Source organism: Petaurus breviceps, unplaced genomic scaffold (assembly GCF_028583685.1).
Source record: "Petaurus breviceps papuanus isolate PSGF00001 unplaced genomic scaffold, PetGlider_PUasm1.0 216, whole genome shotgun sequence".
NCBI lineage: Eukaryota > Metazoa > Chordata > Mammalia > Diprotodontia > Petauridae > Petaurus > Petaurus breviceps.
Window position 1 is genome coordinate 8,664,425 of NW_027185867.1, and position 17,437 is coordinate 8,681,861.

At 40.1% G+C, this 17,437-nt stretch overlaps 1 protein-coding gene across 1 annotated transcript in view; it reads left to right on the top strand.

The window, feature by feature from the left end:
* KDM5A (lysine demethylase 5A) overlaps window positions 1–2,169 on the top strand; it is a 115,409-nt gene extending 113,240 nt beyond the window's left edge. Inside the window, exon 29 of the transcript XR_011169494.1 lies at window positions 1,209–2,169. The gene's annotated coding sequence lies outside the window, so the exon portion shown is untranslated. The remainder of the gene's footprint in view (window positions 1–1,208) is intronic.
* The last annotated feature ends 15,268 nt before the right edge of the window (window positions 2,170–17,437 follow it).

Consider the following 17,437-nt stretch of genomic DNA (forward strand, 5'->3'; position numbering starts at 1 on the left):
AGTTTGCCCCTACAGACTAAATACAGACAAACGATCTGCAGAAATCAGAATTAGAGGTGCCTGTAACAGGATGAAATGGGGCTCCAACAGTTATGCAGTTGGTTATTTAGGAAAGAGAAAAAAATCAGCAACCAGATAGAGGGAAAGGGAAAACTGGAATAAAGTATGCTTAGAGTTGGGCAGTAAACATTCAGTTCTGTTGGGTGCTGGGGGATATACAAACAAACCAATCCTTATTCTAGAGCTTACATTCTGCCTGGAGTTACAATATATACAGAAAAATAAGCAACTGATTTGAAGACATCATTTATCAACTGGGGGGATCATGGCGTGTAGCTCCTGAGCTGAGGCTTGAAGAAAGGATTCTTGGGAGTTAGAAATCCCAGGTGTGACTTGTGTACAAAGATTTGGAATCAGGAAATGGGATGTAGGATTTGGGGGACCATTAGTAGTCCAGCCTGGCTAGAATATGCTGCACCTGAAGAAGGATGATGTGAAATAAATGGGACATCTATTCCCTTATTTGAAAGACAAGAAAACTGAGACCCAGGAAAGGTGAAGTCACATCAGTAGTAATTGCCAGAGATGGGATTTGAGTCCAGGTTCTCTCACATCAGAACCAAGTAGGTTGTTATCTTCCCCATTAAAAGGTAAATGCCTCAGGCTTTTTATCTTTGTTCACCTAGCTTAGACTACAATTCATTTTTTTTTTCCTTTTTGGAGGGGGGAAGGTAGGGCAGTTGGGGTTAAGTGACTTACCCAAGGTCATACAGCTAGTAAGTGTTAAGTGTCTGAGGCTGGATATGAACTTGGGTCCTCCTGACTCCAGGGCCAGCTCTCTATTCACTGTACCACCTAGCTGCCCCTACAATTCTTTCTTAGCAATGTTTGATTTGGTTCTTGAGGGAGAACGCTAAAGCAGAAGAGGAGGGAAATAGATGCACTTTGTTTCTCATCTGCACTAAACACACTCCCTCCTTGTTCTTGTTTTGTTTACCCCTTCTCCAAACTCACCTTTTGATCCTCTGCTGTCCTTGATATTTCTCAAAAGCCTCTTCACCCTGAACCTTCTTCACACCATACATCTTGGTCGCTTCACATCTGTCCTTGGCTGTATTCCTCCTTTTCCCACCTATCTCCCCATGGCTACCTTTCACTCACCTGATGTGCAGTGTACTATGTCGTTGTTTGTCCTTCATTTTTAATAGGACCAATGACATCACAGGGTGATGTCTTGACTCATGTATAAACTGGATTGAAGTGATGAAGAGTTGCACAAAATCATCAACCTCACTCTTCTCGTCATTGAAGTCCAGTGGCAAGACAAAAGTCAAGACCAGTGATGGCTCTGGAGGCAGTGAAGGACCTTGGTGTTTTTGATGTCTGACCAAGCTCTAAGCTCCCTACGGTACCTGCTTCAGCTATCTTCATGGCCCATTGAAACAAAATGTTCACTTCTGCCTATTCCACGAGGGAACATCTTCAAATGTTTGGGGTAGACACCCCCAACTCACTCCATCAGTTATCTTCAACTTGGTTTGGCCCATCTACTGAGGTGGTTTACCAGGGTGTTGGCCCCTGGGCAGGTTACAGCTTCTTGGAGCCACAGGTGAGAGCTGGGGGTCAACAAAGGTGTATGAGGAACCTGAAAAAGAGTCAACAAGCCCTCACACCAGCAGTACTAACCCTCCTTGAACACTCTATACATCCCATGCACTGTGCTAAAGCCTGGGAGTACTGCCTATCCTCAAAGAGTTTACAGTCTAGTAGATGATGCTAACTTTTAAAAGAATAAATGATGATGTCAATAAGAAGTTACTGAACTTAGAATAGCAAGGAAGACTTGCTGTGGGGAAGTAGCCATTGAATTATGTATTATATTTTGGGATTTTAAGCTCTGTCACTGTGAGCTTGTAAAGTACATGAACTAATTTGTTTTATGTAGTACATTTTGTATAATATCAGGCCCTAAATGGATGTTCAAATGTTAATTGGTGAAGCTGCCCTGCTTTTCTTTCAATTCAATGATTCAATTAAAAATAGCTAACATTTTTATAGCACTTCAAGGTTTGCAAAATAGCTTATACATGTTAATTTATTTGATATTCACAACATCCTGTTGCAGATGAGAAAACAGGCAAATAAAAGTTGTGACTTGTCCTCATATAATTAGTGTCTGAGACAGTTTCAAACGTAGCTCTTTCTGATCTTGGTATCAATGATCTATCACCTATGTCATTCTGCCTCCCATTTATAACTCCTAATTTATAATATATATATGTATGTATATAGCATAATTTATAAATCCTAATAAATAGGTCATGTATTATGGTCAAGGCCTTGGGGATTAAAAAAAAAAGCTGTAAAAAATCCATGCTCATGAGCATACAGTGTTGTAGGAGAAAGATGTGTACACAAATAACTATAATGCAAGAGGAAATAAGTGAAGACCTGTAAAGTGTCCTAGGAAATTTGAGGAGAGATCCCTGTTACTGGGTGGGAGGGGTTAGGGAGCTCCTGACCAATGATTGATTTAAGGTTGAAAGGGACTTTATAGGGCTTTGAGATCTTTATTTTAGAGATAACAAAAACATTAAAAGGCTTCTCATGCCTTGTGCATTCCTTAGGGGGATTTTAGGTGGTGAGAAGACAGGACAAAGATAGGGTTCTTTTGATTGACCTGCCTGAAACTGAAGGGGCATTCCTAGATCCTCAGAGAGATGACTGGAAGGAGTATTTGGAAATTAGTTATTAGACTAAGGAGGAGGGGGTAAAGGGGAATAAGAGGAGAGAAGGATGTCTCTCAGAAGCAGGTTTTCCTCCTACTCAGCCACCCCAGATGGAGACACTAAGTTGGCCCACGTATCACCACCAAGCCTGTTCATGAGTTAGGGCAGGTACTAATCCAGAGGAGGTATAATGTACTACCAAATAGTTGGGTCAATTATAGACAAATAGCAATTAGAAGAGACACTTAGCCACTGGCTAAAGGATGGAAAACTCATCTTTTAAAAAATTAATTATTTTTAGTTTTCAGTATTCACTTCAAAAGATTTTGGGTTCTCAATTTTCTACTCCTTCCTCCCCTCCCCTATCCCCAAGACAGTGTGCCATATGATACAAAATACAAAACAATCTGATACAAAAAATGATCTTTTGTGATCACAGATGCAACTTAGTAATGGGACCCCAGTAGGGGGACTTGACCCTTTTCCATTGGGCAGAGGGGTTAATATGGATGCAATGATCCCAAAAGGGGGAACTAAATCTGTAGGAATAAACATTGCTGGGTTGACTCTATGAGAATCTCCAGATGCGGTCAACTGTGACAAGCTCCCTAAAGTGGTCCAAAACCTCTTAAAGCAGAAACCCTTAATCTTTCTTTGTTGTGTCATGGACTGCTTTAGAAGTCTATAGTGAAGCCAAAAGAAACCAGTTATATTAAAATGCTTATCAATAATTTTTAAATAACAAGTTCACGGAGCCCAGGATAAGAACTTAGGTCCTAGTGAGTGCTCCTCCCACCTGGAAGCCCCACCTGGCCACCTAATAGTTATTCCTAAGATGATTCAGGACCTGATGATTATGCTGTTCATGAACCTAGCATCAATGGCTTTGGGCCAGCAGGTGTGAGTGTTGGTGTGCACTAGAGTGAAGGAACTCTAGTCCTAGCCTGGGGTGAAAGAGTCCCTGTCCTTATGGGAGTCAAGGATTAAGCTATTGAAATGGGGTACCTGAGGAGGACCATGGGATTATGGATGCAGAGATAGGATTGTCCAGGTCATCAAATCAAACTGTCCGTTTTACATATAAGGAAAATGGCGATCCACTGTAGCTTCTGCACCCCCTGTGAGTGGATCATTGTCTTCAGGCTCAGGTTCACTATCCGGCCAAGATCAATGCTAGGCCCAATGGAAGCCCAGGCCAAATACTGCTGTCTCCAACTTTCAGCAGGTCAGATGGCTTCCATTCATTTGGGACCGCCATGACTGAACTATCAGGCAGGAAGGGGGCAGCTCCTGGATTCAGCTCTTGTCTGGGTAAAGGTCCCCTTTAGAACAAAGCAGTCTTAGCAAGCTCCATCTTCCAAAGGACATCAACATACGATTTCCTCTCTGCCATCATCTAAGGCAAACTGTTCATCTGTACCATCGATAGGTCCCTTATTGGAGCCTGCTTTTTACTCTGCATCACTCCAGCCTCCTCATCACCAAGAAGGCTGAGGTTATGGTGGTTACGGTTTAAAGCCCCAAATCCTCAAGTTCTGTTTTGCAGCTTGGCAGATTACCCAATTGCAAAACTACTAGGTGTGATACAGTTGGTTAGTTTTGGACAAGATTTTTTAAAACAGGACATTGAATTTAAGCATCACAGCCAGGGATTAGGTCTACTGTAACTTTTCTCTCAGATGTTTAGAGGTTAGAAACCTCTTTATCATCTCTGTCGTTTAAGATTCCAAAGCACAGCTTAATAGGCAGCTGTGGCTTCTGTCTGAACATCAAATGGAGTGAAGCCTGACTCTATCTAGGATGGCCGAATAATAGGGGGAAGACCCGACACTAAGGGCAGCTGTGTGATGCAGTGGATAGAGAGCAATGAATGAGTCTGGAGTCAGAAAGACCTGAGCTCAAATCCAACTTCAGAGATACTTATTTGCTGTGTGACCCTGGGCAAGTCACTTAACCCTGTTTGCCTCAGTTTCCTTGTCTGTAAAGTGAGGTGAAACAGGAAATGGCAAACCAATCCAGTATGTCTGGAATGCCAAGAAAACCCCAAATGGGCTCATGGAGAGTGAGACACAACTGATACTGAGGGACTTGTTCCCCCTTGCCTTCTCCCCATTAGTCTAATAAGTAATTTCCAAATATTCCCCTTTACAGTCATTTCTTTGGGGATCTGGGAATGCTCCCTCAGTTTTAGGACGATCACTCACCAGGACTACATCATTGTGCTGTCTGTATGTCTCCCTCGATACCCCAATCCCCCTAAAGAGTGCAAAGCATAGTGTAAGAGCTCTTTTAATATTTTTCTTATATTGAATAGTTGCTCCCCCTACCAGTGGAAAAAAAACCTACTAATAATTACTAGTAATAAGTGAGTCATGTCACTAAGCACTGTAACAGCTCTGCAGTCATGGTGGTTATTTACCCCAGTACATAAAAGTAACTTTGACACAATTATACAATGCATTACTTCAAAACACAATGGTTCAATGATTCTTTGAATCAACTTGTCTGGCTTCTAGCAGAGTCTACTGGAAAGAACTACTGCTGATTTATAGCTCAGACCTTGAAAAAAGCCTCAGTGAAACAACTTATTTTTTAACTGTATCTCTGATTTCATTGGTAAAAGAGACTTCTCATGAGGAAATGCCCTGTAACAGTGCAGAGAGAGATGTCTTGGGGTACTAGGTAGTTAAATGAATCGTCCTGGGCCACACAGCTAGCATATGTCTTAATTGGGACTTGAATCTGCTGTGACACCAGCTTTCTCTCCTCTATGCCATACTTCCTTTTCCTAACAATTTCTTGTTTTTCAGTTGTGCCTGACTCTTAATGACCCCATGGGGAGGGGAGGGGGGCTAATAGTTTATTTTAGTCTTAAATATTAAAACTTAAGTGCATATTAAGAAAGAAAAAGAAACAAATATTAAAACATAAAATAAGAAAAAGAAAACATGTCATGTGCATAGCAGAATGCAAGAGAGGATTCAAATATATATAGCAAAAAATTTCCATTTCGAGAAAGTCTACATAATAAATGCTATGCACTGTATTGAGAGCTGTCCCTCTTTGCTCCCTTGTAAGTTTTCTTTTGTCCTCTGCTATATACTTTTTCCTTTGTTCTTCCCCCCTCCCCACCTCTGAAGGCTACAATTAAGCATGGATATATTTATATACTATCATATATATATATATATATATACACACATATACACGTACGTCCTTATATAAACATATACTTTCCCTAACAGATTCTACTCCTAATCTTTGTTTTTATATTTGTATATATCTCTTATTTCCTATCCCTCCTGACTCCTACTTTACTGCTACTACCTTGCCCTCCTTTCCTTAACCCCCTCCAGAAGATCCCTCCCTTATCCTCTCATTCCCATTAATCAAAACATTCTTCTATATCTCCCTTAACCTATTCCCTCTCCCTCCCCTCTACAGATCTCTCTCTTCTCTTTTCACACCTCCCTATCTCCTTAGTGTTTTATTTCTTTCTAAATTTAGAAGACTTATACTCTTCTAGATGTATATATATATATACATACATATATATATGTATATATATATATATTGTTTCCTCTTGAACCCTTTTCCTGATGAAAGATTTCCAGAACTAACAGCCCTCCTACCCCATCTAATTCCTCTTAGTTCTTCCTCTCACACCTCATCTGTATAAGATAATTACTTTTTTTTAACTGTTTCTGAACAGTTTTACTTTTAAAAATCATATCATACTCAGGTCTACTCCAATCTTTCTTATGAACTACCCAACTACTAATAACAGTGTTAGATGCACATTTTACATTTCTCATACATAAAAGGTAAACAGTTTGTCCTTATTGAGTCCCTGTTTCTCTTTGCTCTTATATGTCAAATATTCTGTTAAGTTCAGGTTTGTTTGTTTTACCAAAGTCCTGAAAGTCTGATTCATTAAATATTCATTTTTTTCATTCAGAATTATGCTTAGCTTTGTTGGGTATATTTTCTACTGGAACCCCAGTTCTTACGCTCTTCCCCATATAGTGTTCCAAGACCTGTGATCTTTTAGTGTCACCACTGCTAGGTCTTTTCTGAGTCTAATTGTGGCACCACCATATGTAAATTCTTTTTTTTTCTTGTTGTTTGTAATATTTTCTCCTTGAGCTGGGGGGTTTTGGAATTTGACTATAATATTCCTATGGGTTTTCTTTGTAGGACCTCTTTCAGGTGGTGATTGGTGGATTTTTTTTTCTATTTCTTCTTTCCCTGCTTGTTATAATGCTTCAGGACAATTTTCTTTAATTGTATCAAGATTCTTTTTATTATCATAGCTTTCAAGTAGTCTGATTATTTTTATATTTTCTCTTCTTGATATGTTCTCCAGATCAATTGTTTTTCTTATGAGATATTTCACATTCTCTCCTATTTTTTTATTCTTTATATTTTGTTTTATCGTTTCTTGGTGTCTTATAACTTCACTGGCTTCCCTTTGCCCAATTCTGATTTTCAAGAAATCATTTTCTTCTTTAAGATCTTGGATCTCCTCTTCCAATTGGTTGATTTTCTTATCATAATCTTTTTGTTTTTCTTGGATTGTTCTTATTTTTAAAAAATTCCTCAACCTTTCTCTTTTGATTTTTAAAGTCATTTTAAAATTCTTCTGTGAATTTTTTTGGGCAGGCGACCATTTGAATTACTCTTTAGGGTAGAAGATGATTTCCTTGCTTCAGTATCCTCTGAAGACAAACCCTGGTCTCCTCTATTTCCATAGCAACTCTTTATGGTTGCATTCTTTCTCCTTTGCCTGTGCATTTTTTTGCTTGGTAGTAGCTTAATTTTTTAATCACCTCTAGTCCTAGGGTATAGAGGATGGTGCCTCTGGTCTCAGATCCTCCTTCAGTTCTCCCCTCTGTCCTGGAACTGGAACCAGGATCTCCAGCCTCCTGCAAGTGCCCACAGCCAGCAGCGTCCCTGCCTCACTGCTTCGGCACTCTCCAAGTGTGTGCTGGTTCCTTCTTGCCTCCACCACATTTCTGCAGCCTAGCTGGGTCTGGTGTTGCTTCTCCCATCAGCACAAGTTCCCTAGATCTTCCCCGGCTCAGGTAGCCAACTCCCCTCACTGCCTGGGCTAGGCCCCAGGCAGCCTCCCAACACAGCTAACCCCAGAGCTTGCCACTGGTTTAAACAGTCCCTAGCCTAGAGATGTTTACTCTCCACAGGGACCAAACTTCGTTCTGGGATTTTTCTTTAGACCTTCTCCAATTGTCCCAGAAGGACCACTGTTCTGTCCCTACTCTTATTTATTTTTTAATACTCTATGTTCACCCTGAGATACTATTTTATTTCTTTTGTGGGGGAAAATCTTGAGAACTTGGAATTTTCTGACCTACTCTACAATATCCCCAGAATCCTCTCTGTTTCCTTGGTAGTGATTCTGGAGTGGTTTGCCATTTCCTTCTCCAGCTCATTTTGCAGACAAAGAAACTGAGGCAAACAGGGTTAAAGGACTTGCCCAGGGTCACACAGCTGGTAAGTTTCTGAGACTAGATTTGAACTCAGGAAGGTGAGTGTACCTGACTCCAGGCTCATTTCTATCCAATGTGCCACCTAGCTGCCCTTCCTAATAATTAGGTCTCTTTAAAAGTGCAGTGGGGCAGCTAGGTGACTCACTGACCCTGGAATCAAGAGGACCTGAGTTCAAATATGACTTCAAACACTTACTAGCTGTGTAACCTTGGGCAAATCACTTAACCCATTTGCCTCCAAAAAAAAAAAAACCCAACCAAAAACGTATTAAGATTCCAGCACAGTTAGGTGGTGCAGTGAATAGAGCACTAGCCCTCAGAACGACTTGAGTTCAAATCTGACCTCAAACACTTGACACACTATCTGTGTAACCTTGGGCAAGTCACTTAAATCCAATTGCCTTGCCTTCCCCCCTCCAAAAAAAGCGTAGAGTGAGATACTTTCAGAAGGATAGAATTGTCCCTTGCTGAAAGTCTTTAAGCAAAGGTTGAAAGAGGATTCATATTGCAGATCCTAAAAAGTCCTTCACTTGATCCAGCTCTCCCCACTAATTCTCATCCTATATTTCTCCCTCCCTCCGTGAGAAAGCAGTTCATACTAAATGCCTCCAATTCTCTTACTCTGTTGTAAACCCTTTGCAACATGACTCCTGATCTTGTCCTACCTGAATGGATGTTCAAGGAGGTCTAACACCTCTCGTGTGAGGATTGTTGAGCCCCTTTCAGGACTGCTCGTTTGTCTTTGGCGCCCCCTGGTGCCCAGCTCTCACCTGTGGTTCCAAGAAGGTGTGGTGTGCCCAGTGGCTGCACCCTGTTAACCCTCTCAGCAGATGGGCTAAACCAGGTTGTGGGTAAACAACAGACTTCAGATTTGTCGGTGAGTTAGGGGGTGTCTACCCCAAGCATGCGAAGACTTCCCCTGCGGAATAGGCGCAAGTGAACTTTTTGTTTCAGTGGGCCATGGAGGCGACTGTAGGGCTCTTAGAGTTTGGTCACATATCAGAAACATCAAGGTCCTTCCCTGCATCCAGGGCCATCACCACTCATCTTGACTCTTGTCCTGCCACTGGACTTCCGTGACTGGAAGAGAGAGTGAGACTGATGACTTTGTGCAACTCTCTGTCACTTAAATCCATTTTACATCTGAGTCGAGACATCACCTTGTGATGTCATTGGTCCTATTAAAAAAAAAAAAAACAGCAACAACACTGAAGCCGCCATCCTCAAAATTGTAAATGATCTAATTGCCAAATCTAATAGCCTTTTCCCAATCCTCATCCCTCTTGATCTCTTTGTAGCAGCTGACATTGTTGATCACTTTCTTTTTGGAGTGTGGAAGGCAGGGCAATTCGGTTTCAGTGACTTGCACAAGGTCACACAGCTAATAAGTGTGTCAAGTGTCTGAGGTTTGAACCAGGTTTGAACTCGGGTCCTCCTGCCTCCAGGGCTGGTGCTCTATTCGCTTCACCATCCAGCTGCCCTGACCACTTTCTTCTATATATTCTAACCTTGTTGGGTTTTTATGACAAGGCTCTCTCTTCTGGCTCTCCTCCTCCATGTCTGACTGCTCCTCTTCAGTCTTCTTTGCTTGATCTTCATCCATATTATTTCTACCAACTGTGCTTGTCCCCCGGGCCTTCTTTTTTCCCTCTTTGCTATTTCATTTTACAATCTCATCAGCTCCCACGAGTTCACTGATTATTTCTATGCAGATGGTTCCCAGATCTATATAAATAGCCCCAATCTCTCTCCCAAGTTCTAGCTCCACACTACCAGCTCTCTTTTGAACATCTCCAGTGGAATGTCTCATAGGTACACCAAGCTTATTACTTCCAAACTGCCCATGTCACTCCCTTCTACACTCAGTAAACTCCACTGGGTTAACGGCTCCCTATTGTTACTGCTGGGATCAAATCTTAATAAAGGCCTCTGTCTGGCAGTTAAAACTCTTCACAACTTGCCGTCTTCCTATTTTTCTAGTCCTCTCATGCTTCTCTATAATCCAGTGACACTGGGCAACATGCCTGCTCCTCTCCCTCTTGACCTTCCGTCTCTTATATCTGTGCCTTTGTCCTGACTGTCTCCTATTCCTGGAATGCTCTTCTGCCTTAGTTCCCCTAACTTCCTTTGAGACTCAACTGAAATCCCACCTCGTCTAGGAGGCTCTTCTTGGCCATGTCATTGCTAATGCCCTCCCTTCTAATTTTACCTTCCATTTTTTCTGTATATATCTTGTATGTAATTATTTACATGTCATCTACCCTGTCAGAATGTGAGCTTTTTAAGGACAGAAGCTTGCTTTTATCTTTCTTTTAACACAGTACATGGCACATAACAAGTGATCAATAAATGCGTGTTGACCGACTAATACATGGTGTGCACTTATAACTGATCTGTCATTACATGTGCTAGCTAGTGCAGTGGAATAAACAACTAAACTCGAACTTCTCAGTGCAAGCAGTGTGAAGATCAGCCCCTCTGAGAATAAACCACCAACATGAGGTCTCTTCTTATACCAGTGCTCATGACAAAGTTTCCTCTCTGCATGGCTGGAAGGTCACATACCTTCTTCCAAGGTGGTCACCTAGCAAATATCAGTTACTCAGTGCTGCTGTCAAGTGTACAAAGGCTACATGAGTCTGGGGGAATGCAGGAGTCTGTCTTGCAGCTAACTGGTGCCATGGGTGGAGCGCAGAGTCTGCAGCCAGGAAGACCCGAGTTCAAATCTGGACTCAGATACTTACTAGCTGTGTGACCCTGGGCAAGTCACTTAACCCTATTTGCCTCTGTAAAATGAGCTGGAGAAAGAAATGGCAAGCCGCTCCAGTCAGTGTCTTTGCCAAGAAAACTTCAAATGAGGTCATGAAGAATTGGACATGACTAAAACGACTCAATAAATTTTGCAGATGGGGAAACTGAGGCAGGTAGTACTTAAGAGATTTACCCAGGTTCACTCAGTATCTGAAGCTGGATTTGAACTCAAGACTTCCTAATGCCAGGTCCAGAGCTCTATCCACTGTGCTGCCTACATTTTTACCTACCACATTAAGAGAAAAGTTTGTGTCGACATCAAGAAGTTTGCAATTTAAGAGAATTAACTGTACTATAGTAATAAAAATTCAGGAAGACCAACATTATTGGAGGGAAAAAAGAACTTATAGGGGTAGTAATAGTAGGGGAATGATTAGATTCACTATCTCTTTTCTTTAAAGTTGTCTTGCGTCAGCTTCAGTGGCACTTAAAAAGCTGGAAGCTGCCACATGTAAAGAAATTTCTTATTAAAATTTTGTTCATGCCTTTTGTGTTTACATTACATTTATTTCTGGACTCCTTTCCACCATACAGAGGCAGCTAGGTAGAACAGTGGGTAGGACACTGGGCTTGGAGTCAGGAAGACCTGAGCTGAATCTGGCCTCAGATACTCATTAGCTGTGTGACCCTGGGCAAGTCACTTAACCTCTGCCTCAATTTCTTATCTGAGCATGGTAATAGCATCTGCTTCCAAGCGTTGTTTGTGAAGATCAAATGAAATGTGTAAGGGGTGGCTAGGTGGTGCAGTGAATAGAGCACAAGCCCTGAAGTCAGGAGGACCTAACTAGTCACTTAACCCAAATTGGGCAAGTCATTTAACCCAAATTGCCCCACCTTCCCCCCTCCAAAAAGCAACAAGAAAAGAAATATGATGTGTAAAGTGCTTAGTACTGTACCTAGCACATAGTAGGTGCTATAGAAATACTAGCTATCGTTAACTATTCTTGTTATGACAGATGAGAACACTGAGGTCTGAGGAGCTGCTGACTCAAAACAGCCAGTGTGTGGCAGAGCCGGAATTAGTTCATCTCGCTCTTACCCAAGTGCTCTTTCTGCTAGGCAGCTCATGGCTTTGTTCCATTCTGTACCCAGGGTGTTCTGGACCTTCCCTCATAAAGCACCACTTTCTCCTCTGAGAAGGACTCCCATCCCATCCCAAGAGTGACTCAACTTCAATATTTTCCTGCTTTTGACATTTGACTGCTTGGGCTTGGACCCAGCTGTCATTTTACTCCCTTTTTCCAGATCAGTTGAAACCAAGGAGCTAGTCAACAGTGTAATGCCATTAAAATAAATATATCAGACTGTGTAAACAGGAATATGCACACGCAGGAACAATGAAGCAATCCTTCCATTGCAGTCAGCATGTCCCTAAGAAAATGCTCTGTTCGGTTTCAGACTTTGCAATTCAGCAAGGTTCTAAAAATCTGGAAGGTATCCAGAAAAAAGCAATGAAAATGACAAAAGGTTTTGAAAAATAAGACTTGTGAAGAAAGATGAAAAGAATTGTGGTTATTTATCTTGGAGAAGAGAAGGTTAAGGCTGTCCTTAAAAAGAAAAAAAAACCCAATAACAACAAAAAACCTTTAAATGCATGACCAGCTGTACTTGTAGAACAAGAAACAAGTCAGTAGCAGTAGGAGGGCTTGAGTGAAACAAAAGGCCTTCCTGTACAGAAATCCATACATCAAAGCTGCGGGATTGAGGCAAGCTGGGGAATCTCCTTCCCAAGAGCTCTTAGAGGAGGAGGAACACTCATTTTTCCTAGATCACTTTGGCTAGAAATGTAGCCTAGGCTTAGATTTGGGTAGAAGTAACCTCTGGCACAAGGCGTCTATCCATTTCACAGCTTTTCTAGTCCATTTCATGGCTTTTTCTCTCATTGATATTTATTTTCTGAAGAAGTCCTGAACTTTGACAAGGTGAATCTTGAAAGGGATAGTGAATGTTCTCAATTAGTGCTCCATGTAGGATGGATGGCTTTACCAAAAAAGAAATGTACATTTAGCTCCTCTCCTCTCATGACCACCTTTATATGAATCTTCTCCAAGTCCATAGACCATAGAAGTTCAATCCCTTCATTTTGCAAAAGAGACCCAGAAAGATTAAACTCAAGGTCACACAGGGAGAAATTATGTTGTATTGTATCATATCGTGTCACATATCATAGCATGCCATATCATATCATACATCATATTATATCATATCATGGTATGGCATAGTATGGCATAGTATAGCATAGTATAGCATAGTATAGCATAGTATAGTATAGTATAGTATAGCATAGCATAGCATAGCATAGCATAGCATAGCATAGCATAGCATAGCATAGCATAGTATAGTATAGTATAGTATAGTATAGTATAGATGCTGCTAGGTGATGCAGTGGATAAAGGACTAGGCCTAGAGTCAGAAAGACTCATCTTCACAAGTTTACATTTGACCTCAGACACTTACTAGCTGTGTGACCCTGGGCAAGTCACTCAACCCTGCCTGCCTCAGTTTCCTCATCTGTAAAATGAGCTAGAGAAGGAGATGGCAAACCACTCCAGTATCTGCCAAAATAATGCCAAATGGGATCACAAAGAGTTGGACATGACTAAAAAATGACTGAAGAACAACAAAAATATTGTATTGTAACAAATAAGCTGTCATTTGACTCCAGATCTAGCTTCAGATCCAGTGTTCATTTTGTGTTACCACAATCTCTCTCAAATTCATTCCAGTTCTACGACATCTCTTATGTCTATCTACTCCACTCTATTCCCATGACCATCACCCCACTATAGATCCTTATATGCAACTTTCTGTACTACTACTATTGCCTCCTAACGGGTCTTTTGCTGTCCATTCTTTCTTCCACTTTCTTCTTCATACTATTACTTGAATAATTCTTTTTTTTGTGTGTGTGTGTGCATAGATCTGGTCATTCTTCTGCACAGGAGTCTTCAGTGGTTTCTCAATCGCCTCTGAAGTATATCATTCAGGTTCCTTTGTCTGGCCTTCCTCAGTCTCTTGCCACTCTCTCTGTCCACCCTCATCTCTTCCTCCTTGCTTTCAGCACTAAGGCCTCTAACCAAATCAGATGACTTTCCCTCCTGGACATTCCACATCCTTTCCATTACCTTTGCTCAAGCTAATCTTTCTGCCCCATTCACCCTTTGCCTGTTAAATTTCCACCCATGGTTTAAAATATAACTCCGACACCCTCTCCTCTGAGAAGACCTTCCTGATCCCTTAGTTGGTGATGACATTTTCCCTCAAATCTCATAAAGTACTTTGTTTCTAAGGCAACCCCAGTCATGACACATTGCATGTCGCCATTATCTCATGTAATATTCCTCCTGCAAGTAGGAGCTCAGCAAGAGGACAAGCTAAGTTTTATTTAAACTTCGTATCTTTTCTGTTGCCCAACATAGTACTCAGCATGCAGTGTGTGCATAATAAATATTTGTTGAATAAATGTATTCATAAATTTCGAGCTTTTACTATATGTTCAGCACAGTGTGAAATGCTGGGAAGGAAATAGATGAAGTATAAGGCATGGTTCCATTTCTCAAAGTCTCACCTCCTTAAGACCTAGGTTTGATGCCTGGCTTTTTTTCACTTAGCTGCGTGACCTTGGCCAAGTCATTTAACCTCTAAAAGTCTCAGTTTATTTAATTGTAAAGTAGATATGCCCCGTGTGGTCAAATGGACTCTGGCATAAAGGATCTGGAGATAATTTGGGGGGCATTTTTTAAGGTGGGGAAGTCTTTCACAAAACCTCTTTGATATGTGTCCACCCAAGGCAACCTAGAGTATTGGTTAATTCTGATTTATCCCAAATGACCCTCAACTGCTCCATCAGCACTCTGACTAATGAAACAAATAAGCAACAGATTTCATTTAACTTAATAGAACTGCAGAATGGGCTCATACCTGAGTTCACTGGCCTTAGGAAAGTTCTCCATTTTCATATTCTTTGACCATTTGTCTTTTTGGGAAATGGTTCTCATTTTATATTTGGATAAATTCCTTATATATCTTGAACATTAGAACTTTATCAAAGAAGTTTAATACAAAGATCTGCATCCTTCATATTCCCCCCAAACTTTTAATTTTAACTCCATTTTGTTTCTTTAGGGGATTTTCAATTTTATGTATTAAAATTGTCCATTTATCTTCTACGATCTTTTCCATCCTTTGTTTGGTCAAAAATTTTTCCTCATCCATAGCTGCAAAAACTGTATTCTTTCTTGCTTCTCTATTTTGTTTATGGTGTGACCTTTTATATCTAAGACATATATTTATTTGGAGTTTATTGTGATATATAGTGCAAGATTATGTTTTAAACTTAATTTCTATCAGACTACTTTCCATTTTTCCTGAAAATTTTTTGGAGAAAATCAAGTTCTTATCCCAAGCTGGTATCTTTGGGTTTATTGTATGCAATGCCATTGTTTGTCTGCTCCTGTTATCTTGCCCACCTAATTTGTTCCACTCATCAACCTTTCTATTTTTGAAAATAGAACCAAATCGTTTTTGTGATTACTGCTTTGTAGTAGTATGAAGCCTTCCTCCTTTCCTTTTTTTCATGATTTCCCTTGAGATTCTTTTTTAAAAATTGTTTTTGTTCATTTATTTTAAACTGAAATACTAAAACTAAAATACACAATAAGAAAAGAAAAAGAGACATAAGCCTAAATATGAAACAAGAAAAGGAAAAAAGCATTGCCATGTGCACAGCAGAATGTAAGAGAGGATTTAAAATATATAGCAATAGGTTTCCATTTTTAAAAAGCCCATACAATAAGTACTACACATTGCATTCAGAGCTGTCCATCTTTGCTTCTTTGTAAGTTTTCTTTTGTTCTCTGCTGTGCACTTTTTACTTTGTTCTTTTTTCCCACCTTCCTCCCCCCAACCCAAAAAAGGCTACAATTAAGTGCAGAAATAGAAATATATGTATGTTATGTAAAATATATGTGTACATATGTATATATATATGTATTATGTGTATATGCATATGCACATATATGTATAGCAGCCCTGCACAACTTGCCACCGATAAGTTAGACTAGAGACTGACAATGGTTGGTTGCTCCGGGTCATGTGACAAACACGAGAGTGCGCTGTGGCAACCCTACATTTTTTGCAGGCAGCCTGAAATCCTTTGGTGGGCTGCAGGAAGCCTGCAGGCCATATGTTGTGCCAGCCTGATGTATAGTATATAACTACAGATATACTTAGATATCTATATATAGATATACTCACGTATAGCCATATACATTCATGTGCATCCATGTAAGACCGTGCTATCCTTGTTTGTTCTGTTTCTCTGAGGGTGGATAACATCTTCCTTCATATGTCCAAGTCTTCCCATATTTTTCTAAGTTCACCAACTCGTCATCTCTTACACCACAGCAATATTCCAAATTTGTACAGTCTAGTTATTTTAAATAGCCTAAAACAATATTGATTAATATGGCTGACATATAGTGTAGTTTTCCTACTTTCTCTTTTGATTAAATATATTTTAACTTTGACTTTGTATGATATCATGATTACTCCCCTCACTTTTTTTCCCTAATAAGTTCTACTTCTGATCTTTATTTTATGTATATCTCTTATTTCCTATCTCTCCTAACTCCTCTACTTTACTTCTAAGTACCTGCTACCTTGCCCTCCTGTTACTTAAACTACCCCTCTTCCCACATACCTCCCATATCCTCTCCTTCCACCCTTTCTCCTTGCCCTCTTATTTCTATCTGAATTTAGACTTTTATAGCTTTCCAAATATGTTATTCTCTCTTTATCCCATTCCTGTTAATCTAGACACCTTTCTATCCCACATTCTATTCCCTCACCCTCTTATTTCTTTATAAATTTAGAAGAATTCACTTCTAAATGTATATATTATTCTCTCTTTAACCCAGATATGATGTGAGTAGGGTTCTCTCTAAAAATCCCTCCCTTATCCTCTCGCTGTTCTGTATCCCCTTAACTTTTTATTTCTTTCTGAATTTAGAAGACTTTTATAATACATACCTAAATGTGTGTATGTATACATACATACATACATACATACATATATATATATATATATATATCCCTCTTTAATCCATTCCTGATAAGAGTGGGGTTCTAGAACTGCCAGACTTTCCCCCCCCCATCTAATTCCTCTGTGTTGGTTCTTCCTCTCACACCTCATTTGTATAAGATAATTACTAATTTTTCCTTTTTCCAAAAAGTTTTACTATTTAGAATCACATCATACTCAGATCTACCTCAATCTTTCTTTTTAACTACCCAATTATTAATAACAATCTTAGACATATGTTTTACATTTCCTCACATAAAAAGGAAACAGTCTGTCCTTACTGAGTCCCTTATAATTAGTCTTTGAAG